Source organism: Netta rufina (assembly GCF_964035555.1).
Source record: "Netta rufina genome assembly, chromosome: 3".
Lineage (NCBI taxonomy): Eukaryota > Metazoa > Chordata > Aves > Anseriformes > Anatidae > Netta > Netta rufina.
This window is the reverse complement of record NC_140125.1, coordinates 44,578,934-44,593,857: the sequence shown is the minus strand read 5'-3', so window position 1 is coordinate 44,593,857 and position 14,924 is coordinate 44,578,934.

The following is a 14,924-nucleotide window of genomic DNA, read 5'->3' as shown; positions in this document are numbered from 1 at the left end:
TTCTCTAGGCAGGTAGCTAACGTTTTAAATCAAGTGTCCTCAGTGACCGGGAAAGGAGAAAGTAAAACAAAATAATTATATGTTTACATTTCTTTTCCATGAATCACAAAATATTTTGCTCCAGTAACTCTCCCTGCCAGTAAATACCCATATCTTTAACATGCCTGGCTATCAGTCAGACACCTGTCATTTCTTACCTGATGCATTTCCCATCAGTTTCCGTGACTTTCCTCCTTCTAGAAACCCATTAAATGAGTTTGCTGAGGCAAACCCTGAACCAGACTCACCACCAAGCTCTGTTTTATGCCGGTGTTGCCAGCTGAAGCCAGTGGTATAATTAATACTGGTGGGGTACAACGGGGAACCACACTTGCATCACACATGTCACAGTGTGCGCTGGTCCCTTTTGGTGCCTAAAGCTGCCTGGGTGCAGGGCCAAGCTTGGCACGGTGCAGACTTCATGTCCCGGTGACCCAGTGGACCAGGCGCCTGGTACAAGGCATTAAAGGGTGCCTAATGCTGTCAGAGGGGAAACATCCCTGCCTCCAGACCCCAAATCTTCCTGACTGGGAGGAGAAACCAAGTTCAGAGGGAAAGAAGGGAGGGGTGAGGGACAAGCCGCGTCTCTGACCGACAGGATGAGGCTGAGGTGGTGTGTTTGGGGCCAGGACCAGATGTGGCTAAAGCAGAACAAGGACAGAACACCAAATTCAGGAGCAGTAAGCCTGGGGGAACCCAAGGGACAGATTGTGTATTTTGGGTGGAATATCTCAGCTTTGCAAAGGGCGATGCAGTCTCCCGGGGTGAGAGGAGGAAGGAACTTTTGCTTTAATGTTTTAATTAGTCTTTTAGTAAAGCAGACCAAGAGAGGGCTGCAGTTAATGGAATGCTATTTTGGGGAAGCAGAAGAGAGAGCTCCTATTGGACTGGGTATATCTGGATACCCTGTCATTCAGTGAATGCAGTGTCACCTGGGCCCGGCAGTCCCTGTGCCAGACTCCTGCTGGCTCTCTGTGGACCACCAGGTCTATTTTACACAAAGCAATGAACAGCCAGGCGGGCAGCAGAACCTGCCACACAATTCACATCAGACATGCCAGCAGTGAAAGGCTAAGGCACCCAGCCCCTGAGCAACAGTTGTCACTGAGAAGCGGGCAGGTAAGAGCCTTAGTTAACTGAAAGCTGACAATCTGACCGAAAATCCTCTCCAGTCGGGTTCTCTGGCTTCAGTGAGGCCACAGCTACTCAAAAGTCAAAACACACTGCTCCAGCCGTGGAGACAGAGTCCCGTCTGAGCTCTGAGCGACAGCTGGGTGTTTGTTTCCTCCAAACCTCTCTGCAAACACAGCACAGGGAACATAGGAAGCTCTCCACCGATGGCAGCCAGCAGCTAATGCTGCTCCTTCTGTACCTTTTCCCACCTCTGCCCTTGACCCTCACAATTACAGAGCTCTGCTGGCCTTCTTCCATCTGCCACGGCTGCGTTTCACCACGCCTGCTGCAGCCTATTTGTTTTCTCACCCCGTCCCAATTGCACCAGAATCTGCAGGACGCCGGAGGAGGAGGAGGCAGGTGCCAAACACAAGCGCCCTTTGCTGGAGGGCTGGCATGGGTAGAGGCAGGACAGGGGTGACATTTCCTCACGGCAGAGCCTAAGCTGCGTGGCACTGCTGGCCCACCCCGTGCTTGCGTGAGCCTTTCACTGAAAAACTAAGCTTGTCATTGCTGAAGGCTTTTTGGCAGCCAAGTCTTAAATATAGATTCTAATCACAACTGCACATGCTGTACGATCAGCCCCAAAACTGATTAACTTTTACATAAGCTTATGTTCAAGGGGCAATTCAAGATGTGGGAGCTGGCACCAGTTCAGGGCCTGAGTTGGTGTCTCTACGCTGCTCATCCCATAAAAACAGCGTACTGCATGCTTAAAGAGAACCAAATTATATATAATGGGAAATTAAGACGAACAACCATGGAATAGCCTTCATAAATTAAGTAGACCATCAGGCTGTATTACATACACGTATGTATGTACATATAGTGTGATGGAATGAACCGCTGTGAAAATGCTTATTTTACTGAACTCAGCCTTCGTGTGTTTTATTATTCAGTAGTCTTATTTCACCAACAGGGGGGTTTTCATTTCATTTTGAGAAAAATGCAGGAGGGAATAATAAACCACTTCAGTCCATATTGTTCCTGTAGAAGGAAATGGATGATGTGGGAAAAGGAGGCATTTGTCAGTGGATGTATCCAAACCCATCACGAAGGTACATAGCTCTGTGAGTTCAGCTCAAAGACATTGCAGTAGATGTCTGTAACACAGCTAACATCATAAGGGACAGCAGTCGTACCTCAGCACGTAAGCAGGTCTACAGCCAAGGTCCAGCAAGAAAATTCCCTCTGGAAATGAACTCCAGAGAACTCTGCACCTTCACTTGAAATGCAGTCAGAAGACAAGGAGTTTGACTCGATGGCCATTTGCTCTGTTCTGGTACTTTAATTGTGCACTGTGAGTTTCTGGCTTTCCTGAGCAAATGGACATTATTTTCCATGCAATCTTCCATGCAAAAATAATCCCTTTATGGGTCTGTAGTCCCCACTGGTCGTATTTCATATCCCAAGCCCCCAGCACTTCTCACTGACTCCTGGTACACTGAAAGTGAACTGTAAGGCAGCTAGTGTTTGAACAGCTGCCAGGAAGCGCTCCTACTCACAGGGCTACTGGCTTTCTTTCCCAGGCAGTGGGTGCTTCATCTTTAAAATCAATCTGATGCATTGGCACAAGCCCAGCGAGTGTTAGTCCATCTGCTGCCTAACTCTCCCGGTTTGTTTGCAGAGGCTTGCCATCAGCTGTTCAAATCCCTCCTTTTTCCCCTCCAAGGAATTTCCTTCCCCCCCCCCCCCCCCCAACTCTCCAGGATCCCAATAATCCCCACTTCACCTTCTCTCTCTTAATCAGCCTCCAGAAAGCCATGGAAAGGAGCTTAGGAGCACACGGTGCAATTAACATTACTTCTAATTTAGCTGGCATGGTGATCACAGTACAATGGGGTGGGTGAGGCGGGAGAAACCCAGGTCTCTGCGACAGTGCTTGGCACAGTTAATCCCCAAGCCAAGCATTATTTCTCCGTGGGGAGAGAGAATAGGCTCCCGCTCCCCACACTTCCCTCCCTCCTGTTGCAGTTAACAGCAGCCTACAAATCATGCCTGGTAAGAGACCAGTAGAAGACCCCATTGATTATCTGCTGCCTGCTCTTTTGGTGCATGTATCAGGAATGCAGCTACTGCAATTAGCCAGGAGAAGGGTCAGGAGAACGACTAGGGGCTGACCAGCTATGAGACAGGGTACTTCAGCCTGGGACCGTGGGGAAGGTTATGTTGCTGCTGTCTACAGTACCTTGTTCTGTGGCTGTTGCCTCCAGTCTCTAAAGCCTCAGGGGACACGGTTTTCACAGCCCAGTGTGAGCCTTGAGTCGCCTGGAGAGGGACTTTCTGGGCCGCCTGCAAAGGGTGTTGAAGTGAACGCTGGGCCCAGTGTTGAGCATGCCTCAGCAAAGGCAGGAGGGGAACGCCAGCAACCTGTAATTTCACCTGGTTGAAATCAGGTGTCTGATGGAGGCACAGGGCCCTGCATCTACACTTCACACTCCTCCTCACCACCCTTCTGAGGCCTCACCTAGGGAGGAGACCCTGCCCCAGCCACCTAACACCTAGTGCTGCTCAACCTCTCCCTGGCATCCCAGCTAGCTGCAAGAGGAGGACCTCCTGCGTGGCTCGGCTCACCCCTGCCTGACCTTCTCTCCCAAATTCCCCTGGGAGAAGCACCAGCCCATTTCTCCTTCCCTTCTCAGCACAGAGCTGAGGCCACCCCAGCACGGGCAGGCCCTGACCGCAGCCCCACGGGAGAGTCGCTTGAGGATGGCGCTGGCTTCCCTTTGCTTTCTGGCAGGAGGAGGGCTTCTCAGTGTCAGGAGCACCTCCCCTGGGGCACAGGAGACACCGGGTAGGCCAGGGAAGGCCTTTCCAGCGTGTATTTTCTCTCCCTCCCCCCTCTGGTGCTTGTGGCAAAGCTGTGTGACACGGTGCTTTGGTCCCGATTTGCAGTGCTCCTGCTGCTCCGGCCCCGAACAAAGGCAGCCATTCAGCCCCAGCCACACAGCGGTTTCATGCTACAGATGAACATCTACCATTGTCGCCAGGACTGCAGCCCAGAGAAATTAGATGCAAATTGTCGTTGTTCCCAAGCACAGATCCCCACTTCTTCAGCACCAGGAGCCTAACAAACACCCTCTGTGCTCCCCATTTGTTCTCGGCGTATCACCTGCTTGTCAGCTAATGCTCTGCTAGGCTGTGGATTTAGCCATGGGCACAGGCTGGTTGTGTGTAACAGCATACAGATACTCTCTTAGGGTTGTAGCTGCGTATGTATCGTGTACAATGGGCATGTTTCAAAATAATAATAATTAAAAAAAAAAATCTCAACCAGGGGGTCAGCAGGCAACACGGGTAAACGCAGGAGGTTTCCTGTTCGTGAGGGAAAGGCATCGCTGCTTCAAAGCCTGACCATGCACAGCTGCTCCACAGCTGGGGCAACGCTGATGCTGTGCCTCCAAATCCTGATGCAAGAAATCCTGCATCTCCTACCACTGTCTCTTGTATCCGGGAATAAGAAGATAGAATTGATCCAGTGAAAGTCAGGCTGGAGATCAAAGAAAAATTTCCATTACATTAGCCTTCAAATGTGGGAAACAACTTGCTGAGGATACTGAGAATGCTCCATCGTTTGGAGCACTTAATCCTAGGACAAAGGAAAACAACACAGAAGGAAAAACCTTTCTGATGGTACAGGTGAGACACTACCCAGTTTACCAAGACACTTCTAACAAAGCAGAGGCACCCATCCTGTGAGGACCCAGAAAACACAGACCCCAGGACCCACAGAGAGCTCTACCATGATCAGCTGGATCTCCTTCAAACACAACCTGAAGCACACCCTACCACAGCGCCCTCTCCTTCTTTTGGCTGGATCACAGATAGTATTGCAACAGTTCAGTCTTGCAATAGCAAGGATGGGCCTCTCAGCCCCCAGTTCAGATAGGTGAGTTGCTATAGCTCACAAAGTATATCCGCTTAGCTGCACTGGCAGGCCGCATACACTTCTGGCCTATCGCAGAAGTGAGATAAAATGTATTTGCTTAAATCATTTTCATTGAGGCTTAAGTAAATACACTTTGCCTTGTATTTGGTCACTATGTGCTTGCCCGTCTGAGCCTCCAGCTCACAGTGGTTTGTGCTGTAACATCCACAAATTGCAGGTTGGAGCCTAGATGATGATAGTGCTGAAGGCCGCGATGTTTTATCAACACAGGACACATGACCTGCACAGACCTGTCAGCTAGGCCACCGCTTGCATGGTTACATCAGGATTATCAGCACGTATCTGATCAGCTCTATCCACCACCAGCCAGCATGTGCCTCTGCACAGCACCAACATTCAGGTCACCAGTTATGCAATTTGTGAGCAATGAGGCAGAGTAATATCTGATATAGAATAGATGAACCTGCAATTGGCTGATGCGTAAAATTAGCTTTATTTAAAATAGCCAAATATGGGTTTTCCCCCACATTTAGAAATGTGCACATTAGCTTATTGGCTTCCTCACACACACAGATTCACTCTCCCAGCACACTGGGGGAAAACTCCATTTCCATGAGTCAGTTCCTGTAGGGAAAGCACAGAGCTGGATACTCCCTTGCCAAAAGGAAATGATTAAAGCCATAAATCAGCCAAAACCATATGGCATCGAACTGTTGGGGTCCATTACCCTCCCTCTGTTAGGGTAGGGCAGGGTTCTTGCAGATGTTGAAAATCTCTTGGCTTCCAAAATGTGGATTAGTCCATTTGTTCAATACTTAGATGCAGAAACACCCAATCCAAGACAGGAGGAGCAAGATGATCAGCACAGTAGCATGGCTTCATGCAGCTGGCATGTGCAAGAAAAGCTGTCACCAGACTGACAAGTGGCAGGGTTTATGCTTTGCATGATGCTGCAGAAGACCCATGGGAACTGTTGCCACTGGAATCGAAGAAGGTGAGGGCATTTCAGAAGATGTGCATTGAAAACACAAGTTGAAAATATGTGGGACATTTAGAGCAAGTTAAGCAGCTCAGTGATTTGCTATAGAGCCTGCCTTCCCCTCAAGTGCCCTGATGCACCACATTAATTTCTCAGTTTAACATCTCAGAAACCTGAGAGCTATTGACACAGTTGCCACATCGTACTGAGGAGCATTTCACATGAAATACCAAGCTACAGCTTTTCTTTTCTTTAACAAACACAATAGCCTGCATTTCTGGAACCCACGGAATGTTGTACAGCAGGCAAAAATTATTTCTGTAATCGGTATGCAAACAGAGGAAGTGCACGAAGGGGTGAAATACTGCAGATGCTGGGATACAGCCCTTTGCAGGGAAGATAAGCGGCCTGCCAGAGACGACCGTGCCCAGTACCAAAGAGTAGAACCAGGACAAGATAAAGGCTCATGAGCCAAGGTATCCAAAAAAGCTGAGGACAAAATCATCTCAAGCTTTGGTCAAAGAGCAACAACAGACATTACCTTGTACAAGGCCACAACACAAGGAGCCCACACTCACTGCATCCCAGCTCACGCTGCAGTTGCTAACAGGCCACAGCCGAGCAGGGCTCGTGTCCAGTGCTAAACATCTTGACAGGGAAGAGCAGCGTGTCCTGTGGGAATCCAGGGCAAGGAAAGTGGAACCACCCACACCGTAACGCATGCCATGCAGCCTTCAAGAGCTGCTTTTCAAAGCTCGGGAAACCACAGCTCCAGCTAACATCTGTCAGCTGCAAGAAATTAGTCCCTCTGTTACTCACCTGCATTCTGCATCGGCTCTAAAGGAACAGGAAAAAGGGGCTGCCCCTGAACTGCCTTTTTGTTTCAACCTGTCCCACTCTATGCTGCAATTCCCATCCCAGCTGTCTCTCATACCAATAAAATAAAAGCATTCTTGAAATACTAAAAATAGGAACAGCAGGGCAGGCCATGCTTTGAACCGGGCTACACTGGGAATTTCTACTTCTGCTGTCTGTGTGTGACTTGAACATTTCCTACTGGCTTCAAAACAAAATCCAGAAACATACTTGTGTTTGAATCCCTACAAGTTTCATTTTAAGACTGACTCGAAAGGATGGATTCCCAATCTATCTCATTCCCAAACAAGTGTCATCATTGCACCTTTAAGTAGGGAAGCCTCAGTGGCTCATTTTCTTCTCATTCACTGAACCAGGGTGAAAGCTCAGTTCTAGCTACAGAGAAGAAGCTGCACAACGAGCCCTACAACCACAAGCTTCATTTCACTCCTTTTTTTTCCATTGCACTCTTTTTCTTCCCCTCACTCTGCTGCACAGTCAGAACACTCCCATGCTGCTGCAAGAAAGAGAATCTGTTCTTGTGCCCATGGCCAGGTTTTAAAGCCAAAGTATGCCCTGCCATCAGAAATATGGCTGCAGCACTTCTGGCTATGCTTTGGCCAGCTTTAATCAAGGTAGCTGTAGTGGCAGCACCTGTGGTGCTAGGGCAATAAGGGCTAAAGCAAAGGCTGCATTCACAGCTAAGGCCATCAGGTAGCCAGGCTACCTGAGGCCTGACTTTTCAGCACTTCAACATGCGGGACATCAGCTGAGATCTTGTTTGCCTGCTGGTGCTGTGAGTGCCTCCAAGTGACTGAGGTCACTTCTCAGCCTATTTGTTTGTTTCCCCCACTCCTGCAGATGGCAGGCAGGCAGTGGCAAACTCTCCACAGCCAAAAGTGCAGAAGGGAGGAGGTGAGCTCCTGTTACAACCAGGCAGGTGGTTAAAAAGGATCCTTCCATTCCTGCCCTGACACGATTTTAAGTCAGCATTTTTTTCTTTCAAGATTTCAGACAAGCTTAGCTTTTTCAGTAAAAAAGGATGATGACAAACACGTCTTGGTCTGACAGCGTTTGAGTGAAGCTGTCAAAGTGTCAAATGCACATTAGCCAAAAGAACTCTTACCCCCCAAAAAATTGCTCTATTTGGCAAGCCACTCTCCATCAAAGCAGCACAGGCATACTACTTGAACTTTAAATTAGGCATTAAGATGTATAAGAATAGGGCTGATTGTTTATGTTGTTTAATAAAAATCTACAATCAGACTCATAACATTTATCCTGGATGCCACCAGCTGTAGCATTTTACTCCCTTACTACTTTATGGAGCTCAGTAACTATTTGCGCCTAACTGCAAATTTACATTTGCTGGAATACAGCTCCTAGCTATGTTTTTTTTTGTGAATTTGTTGTTGTTGTTACATCCTCCTCTACTGTATTAAACAACACTCAAATACCTGGTCTGTTGCCCTACAGAAGTATTTGCATACCAGAACTGAAAAAACATCTCTTAGTCTCCTTTCTGCAGCGATTCAGTTTATAATTCTGAAGGCTACAGATGATATATAGTAGCTGGCTTCACAGTTTTAAAGTCTTTGCAAGCTTAACCAATAAAATATTAATAGATTTTTCTAATTAAAATTATTGATATCACCCTTGTTTTTCACGGTGTTGATGTTGGTTTAATAACTACTCAGAACACACCTCCTGGCCTGAAGAGCTTAATGTCAAACATTGGGTTTGGTGGAAGACATGCTGCAACTACCCAAAGGTTATTGGGCTCACTACAGCCCTAACTATATTAAGCTCAATGGACTGCAATGTGATACACGAGAGGTCTAGCCAGACGATCTAGTTTGTAGTCCCCCCTGCTTATAAGTTTCTGGATCTAAATAAACAGTTCAGGAAGAAGACAGAGGTGAAATCATTTAGCAACCAGCAGAGCACTGCCCAATATACAAATCACTGAACTCACAGTGCAACACTCAAACCTCTAAATCACAGGGCCTCAGCGCTTTAGTGGGGGTATGCCCTTATTCAGAGCAAACATTTTATGTCCTTCCCCCAACATTTACTATAACAGTAGGAGCAAAAACAACATATGTATGGTAACATCTATATACTGTGCATTTGTATGTGCTTTGAGGATATAATAATGTTTGAGGGGTAAAGACGGGGATGGAAAGCAAGATTTCATTTGTTTTAGATTAAAATTTTCAACCTGAATAGAAAGGTGACCTGCCACGATCTTCTTTCATGACCTTCCTCCACCCCCTGAGTCCTGCAACTCACCCACTGTGAAATAACGTGCTAGATTATACGCTAGTTCTCATAGAAACACTTTAGGCATTGAAAGCATACGTAATTCAAACATTCAAATAGGCTTTCTTCACCTTGCAACTGCAAGCTATTTCTACATTTCCCTTTCCTGCAGGTCCCCAACATACATGACCTCCTTTTCTGAAGTTGTGTGTGCTGACATAAAGGTTGGATAGATGTGTGATGACACGGAGGTTAGGGGAGACAGAAGCAACAAAGGCTGCACAGATGCCAGGTGGGAGTTGCAGGGGTAGGTGGAATTACACCAAGAAAGAAATTGTTCCTCTCTTTTCGCAGTGCAGCTTTATTTACCTTTGTCCCTTGTTCTTCCCATCATCCCTGTTCCCTTTCATGTCTTGGCTATTAACGTTATTAGGAAAATTATTCATTCGATTACTTGTAGAAGCTGCCCAAAATAAATACATTCCACTTAATAAACCTTCTTAGCAGGAAGGAAGGGGAGAATGCCTAATTAATGTATTAATGATTATAATGCACTTTGAAGATGAGAAGTGCCATGAGTTCTAAGGGCATGTTTCCGCCCTCAGAAGTCCCTGGGAATCGTGTGCAGAAGTTAATTCTGAACATTACCACTACTGCACTCTGGCAGGGAAAAAAAGATGCACGTACAACTGCTTCTCGAGACCCTGGACCTACGTGTAGAGGTTGAACCATTTTTCAGGTACTGCCTCTGTGTTAAGACAACATTGCTTTATATTCATCTCCAAAACCAGGAATGAAAGAGTGCTAGGAGGAACCATTTAATGCAATTTATCCACGCTTTGTGGACACATGGCCCAGCTGTAATACCATTATACTTACCCAGAAAGAACAAGTCAAAACCTCAAGGCATTGAAGTTCAACACTACCACTCACTAATGGATTTTCCCAACTCATGTGTGCTCAGCCTCCCCTCAAATACGAGCTGCTGGGGCACAGTCCCCTTGCTAGTAGGTGAGAAGCGAAAGATCTGGTGCTGCTCCTACAGCAACAGCAGCTTCAGGCAAAAGCGAGGGCAGTAATACCATGAGAGATGATAATCCCTAGCTATTGCAGGGAGAGAGCGTTTGGGTCAAAGGAGATTTCCAGCTGGTGAAGTTTCCATGGTTCAGGAACAAAAGTATTTCTCCTCACCCAGACAATACAGCACAGGCTGAGATCTGAAGAACAGATTTGCCCCTTGCTGCAGTAAGAAATCTGCCTTTGCAGCAAGGGAAAAATAAGTAGCTTAGGAAGTCTCTCAGATGTCACTGCACAAACAAAATATGAGCTGCTAATAACAGGTTTCTTAGACACACACTTCTTTTGGATGTGCTACCAGGAGGCACACACTCTAGGCTCTCCCTGTTATGGGCTTGGGTTATGAAACCATTAATGAACATACTTTAAAATGTCAGTTTGAAAGAATCAGGTACCGGCAGCACACATTTGCATAGCCATCTCCTGAAAACACTGAGCGGTCTCGACAAGTCTGAGAAAAGAAAGTAAAACGCACATTAAGAGAACAGCAAGTTTCACGCACGGCTAGCGGGAGGACAAAAGGGGCAGGAATTAGGCTGTCAGTCTACACATTTTCTGATAATCACTTGGGATATAGTGAATAAACGCAGGGATGCTGTACTGCTCACCTCTAGCACAAAACAAAACAAAGGAGCTCGTTTCAGCTGGGAAACCGTGGAGCACGTTGTGCAAACCTCGCAAGTCCTTTCTAGGGAAGACTCTCGTCTGCGCGAGGGCCACAGAAAGCACAGCCTAGGCAACACAAGTGACCTGCAGCAGATCCAGGAGCGAAGCCAAACGAAAGCTTTGAGCTTTCCTCCCAACAGAGCTGAGAATCAGCTGCATCGCTGTGCCCCATTGTCAGGAACAAGCAGCAGTCCCTTTGTTGGGACAGACAATTTTTTTTTTTTTTTTTTTAAACCAGACTAAAAATCAGCATCTGTTTGCCCTAGTGCTTTTCCTCAAGTGATGAGCAAGGACGGGTACTTTCCCTTTTGGGCTGACAGCCACTGAGTCAGCCCTCCCTCCTGAGTTAATGCCCTGCCCGATAAAGCTGAGGCTTCCCCCGCGCAGGCCGTGTAATTCACCCAATGGCAGCAGCTGATCAGATTCGTTTTTATGGATTTTTCCATCTGTGTCATAACACGAAAAGTTGATTATTTTGTAACGTTGGCATTTACTTTTCACTCCTTTTCCCAGAAAATTAACAAAGAAAAAAAAACAAACCCAGCAATACGATTCCCTGAGGTTACTGAAGGGAACTCCCACAAGCTGCTCTAAAACTGGCACGACAAACTGAACAGAAACCAGCCTCTCCTCCCTGCAATGTTGTTGCTTCTCCCACCCACTGTCTCTCACACCTGGTGGTGTGCTAGGACAGTGAGTGCCCGCTCACAGTTCACACCACAGCACACGACGGAGGTCTGTGACCAAAAGAGGTTTCTAGGTGCTTGCAATACCACAAATAAAGCAGCGGATGTTTAAGATGCTCTGAGAACCAGAAACAGCCTGGTTTTCAGAGCTGCTCTGCTTTCTGCTTACCAGAAGCTTCTTTCTTTATTTTTAAGCTGCTGATTTCCTACCCGAAACCAGATTGTTAATAAGGTCAGCTCATCAGCAAAGAGCCCCGGTAATAGTGTGGCTGCATCCTGAGCCTCCTTCCCTGCTCTTTTTCTTCTCTCCTTCCCAACAGCAGAAGCAGCCCATGGCCCTCACCCGTAGGACAGTGATGCTCAGTTTTGTCCCTGTTCCTGAGAAGCCCCAGCACAGCTCTGTGAATGTCTGCAGAACCAGTCCCTCAAGCTGGGGCTCGAGAAATAAAGCAAAGGCTGCCTGAACTTAGCACAAAACTCAGCTGCTGCATGAATTAACAGGGGACATGTCCCTGGCTTCCCTCTCCTTTTCCTCTTTGCTTGCCATCCAAATCCTCTCCTCTCCACTGGCTATCAGCAGAAAAACTCCTCTCCTCTGGCTGTGGGGGAAGAGTTGAAAAGATGTTACATCTGGAGAGAGATGGCCCAGAATCTGTGGCATCCTCCCTAAATGACATCTACTAGAGGGCAGAAGATCTGTGGAACATTTCCCTCCGGGAAGCAGTTTTGAATCTCATCTCAGCAGGAAGCAATCAAACCAATGCCAATTGCTTTGGGGCATAAGCTGGTCTCCATCAACCTTAAAAATGCCAGGACTGTGTCAGAATCAGGCTCTCCTGTACCTAGCAAGAACCAAGCAGCTGCTTCTGCCAAACTGCTGCAGGCCTGTACCTCTTGCCACCCCACCCTTGCATAAGATGCCTGCAAAAGACCAAGTGAATTTTGCCATTTTCTCTCCTTACTGTCTTTAGAAATAAGTACACAAAAAGTCAGCATTCTTCTGCATGAAGAAAGGGCTGGCAATACGGCGTCAGCACCTGGAGTACCTTAATTTATTCTTCCCAAATTCTTATAAAGAACTGATGAAGAGTTTGTTAGAGGGCTCTCCTAGACTAAAAGCTGTGAGAAGGTCAAAAGGACACACTGTTTCACAAATTTTCCAGGCTTGAAAGTTACCAACCCCCCTTCTTTCGTATACTCTCACTCTCATCTGACGAATCGTACAGTGCAGATGCAATAACACAAGCATCCTCCTTTTTGGGAACTTGAACCATGTGCAGGATACCTTGCTAATCATCCTACAGTGGGAAAACAGCCCTGCTAGAAAGTGATACAGTGGCACTTCTATGCTTATTATTAAGTCATTTTGCTGAAGATAATTTAAAAAAAAAAAAAATCATTTTTCCTCACTTGCAAACACTGCTTAAGACACAAAAATGTAGTCCCCATCTGAATGGCTAAAATCCACTTCGAGTAAAAAAGCAATTACGGCAGCTCAAGGCAAGTGTCTTCACAAGTCAGTAAAACACAAAAGCCCCTTCAGTCCCACTACGGCTACCATCGCTGCCGACATTTATTGTTTCAGTAACAATGATACAGGAATCTCTGAGTCCTCCTTTGCTCGTGCCATTTTGTTTTAACCCAAAAGGGAAGCTTTGGAAGGCGACGTCTCTTATCCAAGCCACAGCCCCACAGCAAGCAGAAAAGCAAATCTGACATTCCTGGACCCATTTCAAACTCAAAGCAAAGTACTTGGTACGTTGTCTCCTCCCACCAGGTAAGAACAGGACAAATAACTTTGTAAACGAGCACAATAAACCATCTTGCACTATCATCTTTTGGGGTATTTCTATCCTGTAAAGCAAGATAAACTAGGAATCAAGCCCCACCCTCAATAAGTGGAAAAGTCTGACGATTTTCACAGCAGCTATGTAAAAATAAGGGGTAAGGAAAATCAATGTGATGACTGCCAGTTGTGACTGTTTTTCTCGCCCATCCTGTCTCTTACTTCATACCTGGGCTGATTTGGGCATAGGGGAGCCAGGTTCAGGTGCTGCCCAGACCTAAATAAAACCAGCAACCCCATGTCACAGGCTGAGCCTGGGGTGCAGCCATCGGGACCCTAAAAACCTCAGACTGTCAGCAATACCTATGTGAGGCATTTCTGCAGGCATGGTAGCACAGAGAGAAGCCCTCGGAAGGGATGCACTGCGTCACAGCTGGAACTCTGGCCAAGATGAAGTCCCAAAAGCCCCTAAGGACCACGCAACTGAAGCTCAGCTGGGAGGCAGGTGGTAATCCCATCCTGTAGTCGTCAGACGGGGTTTCTGCCAAGCCCCCTTCCCGCCTGGTGCTCCGAGCTTTCAGCTAACCCAGCCTGGCAGAGAGAGGACCCCAAAACCAGGAGCTCCCGAGCTGCTTCTGTACCTCTGCAGGATGGCTCCATCGTGCGACAGCAGAGGAGCGCTGCAGCCCAGTGGGAACGCGCTGGAGAAAACAAAGCCTGCTTTCTCAGCAGGTGGTCCTATGCCAGTGATTTAATTTATGCGAGCTAAAAAGCCCAGAGCAGCTCTTGGACAAAGACCTAGGATTAGCAAGTGAAATGCAGCCTTATTTTTAACCCCTCTGTAGCTTCCACGCTGAAACGCGGCTTTGTGCTTGCGAATTGGGATGGTTCGTCTGGAGAAGGGAGAGGGCTAAGGGATAAGCAGCGGTTGCATAGCACGCTTGAAATAAAGGTTTATTTGTGGCAGGGTTTCAATTTCGCATTCATTCAAGCTCCACGTCCTTTTTACAGCGAGAGTTTGTTCCTTCCACCACCGCTGGCCGTAAAAGGCACTTACACATTTTCATTTCCGAGCCAAGTTAAAGCTGAGAAAGATTAAGGAGTTAATACTGATGAAATAAAATTGATACCAGCACTTTACCTCTTGTAAAGTGATGAGTAAGATGTTATTTACGCTGTGGTCTACACTCGGGGAGCTTTTGAGCTGCGTGTGTGGCTTGCAACCATATGGCTATATCGGGGGAGCCCTGACACTTACAAGCCAGAGCTGCTACCTCACTTCCTTCCTCCCACGCTTTAAACCTAGCTCTTTTTTCACTACTCTTTCCAGATCCTCTCCCACTGTCCATAACCCTCCTTTTACTAGTGTATCAGCAGCCTTCCCTTCAGCACAGAGGCTGCGCCAAGCTCACACACATTTCCCTTCTGAAACCTACCAGGTACTTCACTGCCCCACAGCCCTGGGGGCTCGATGCAGCAGGAATTGTTCTTCCAGTTCTGCCCCACAGCAGC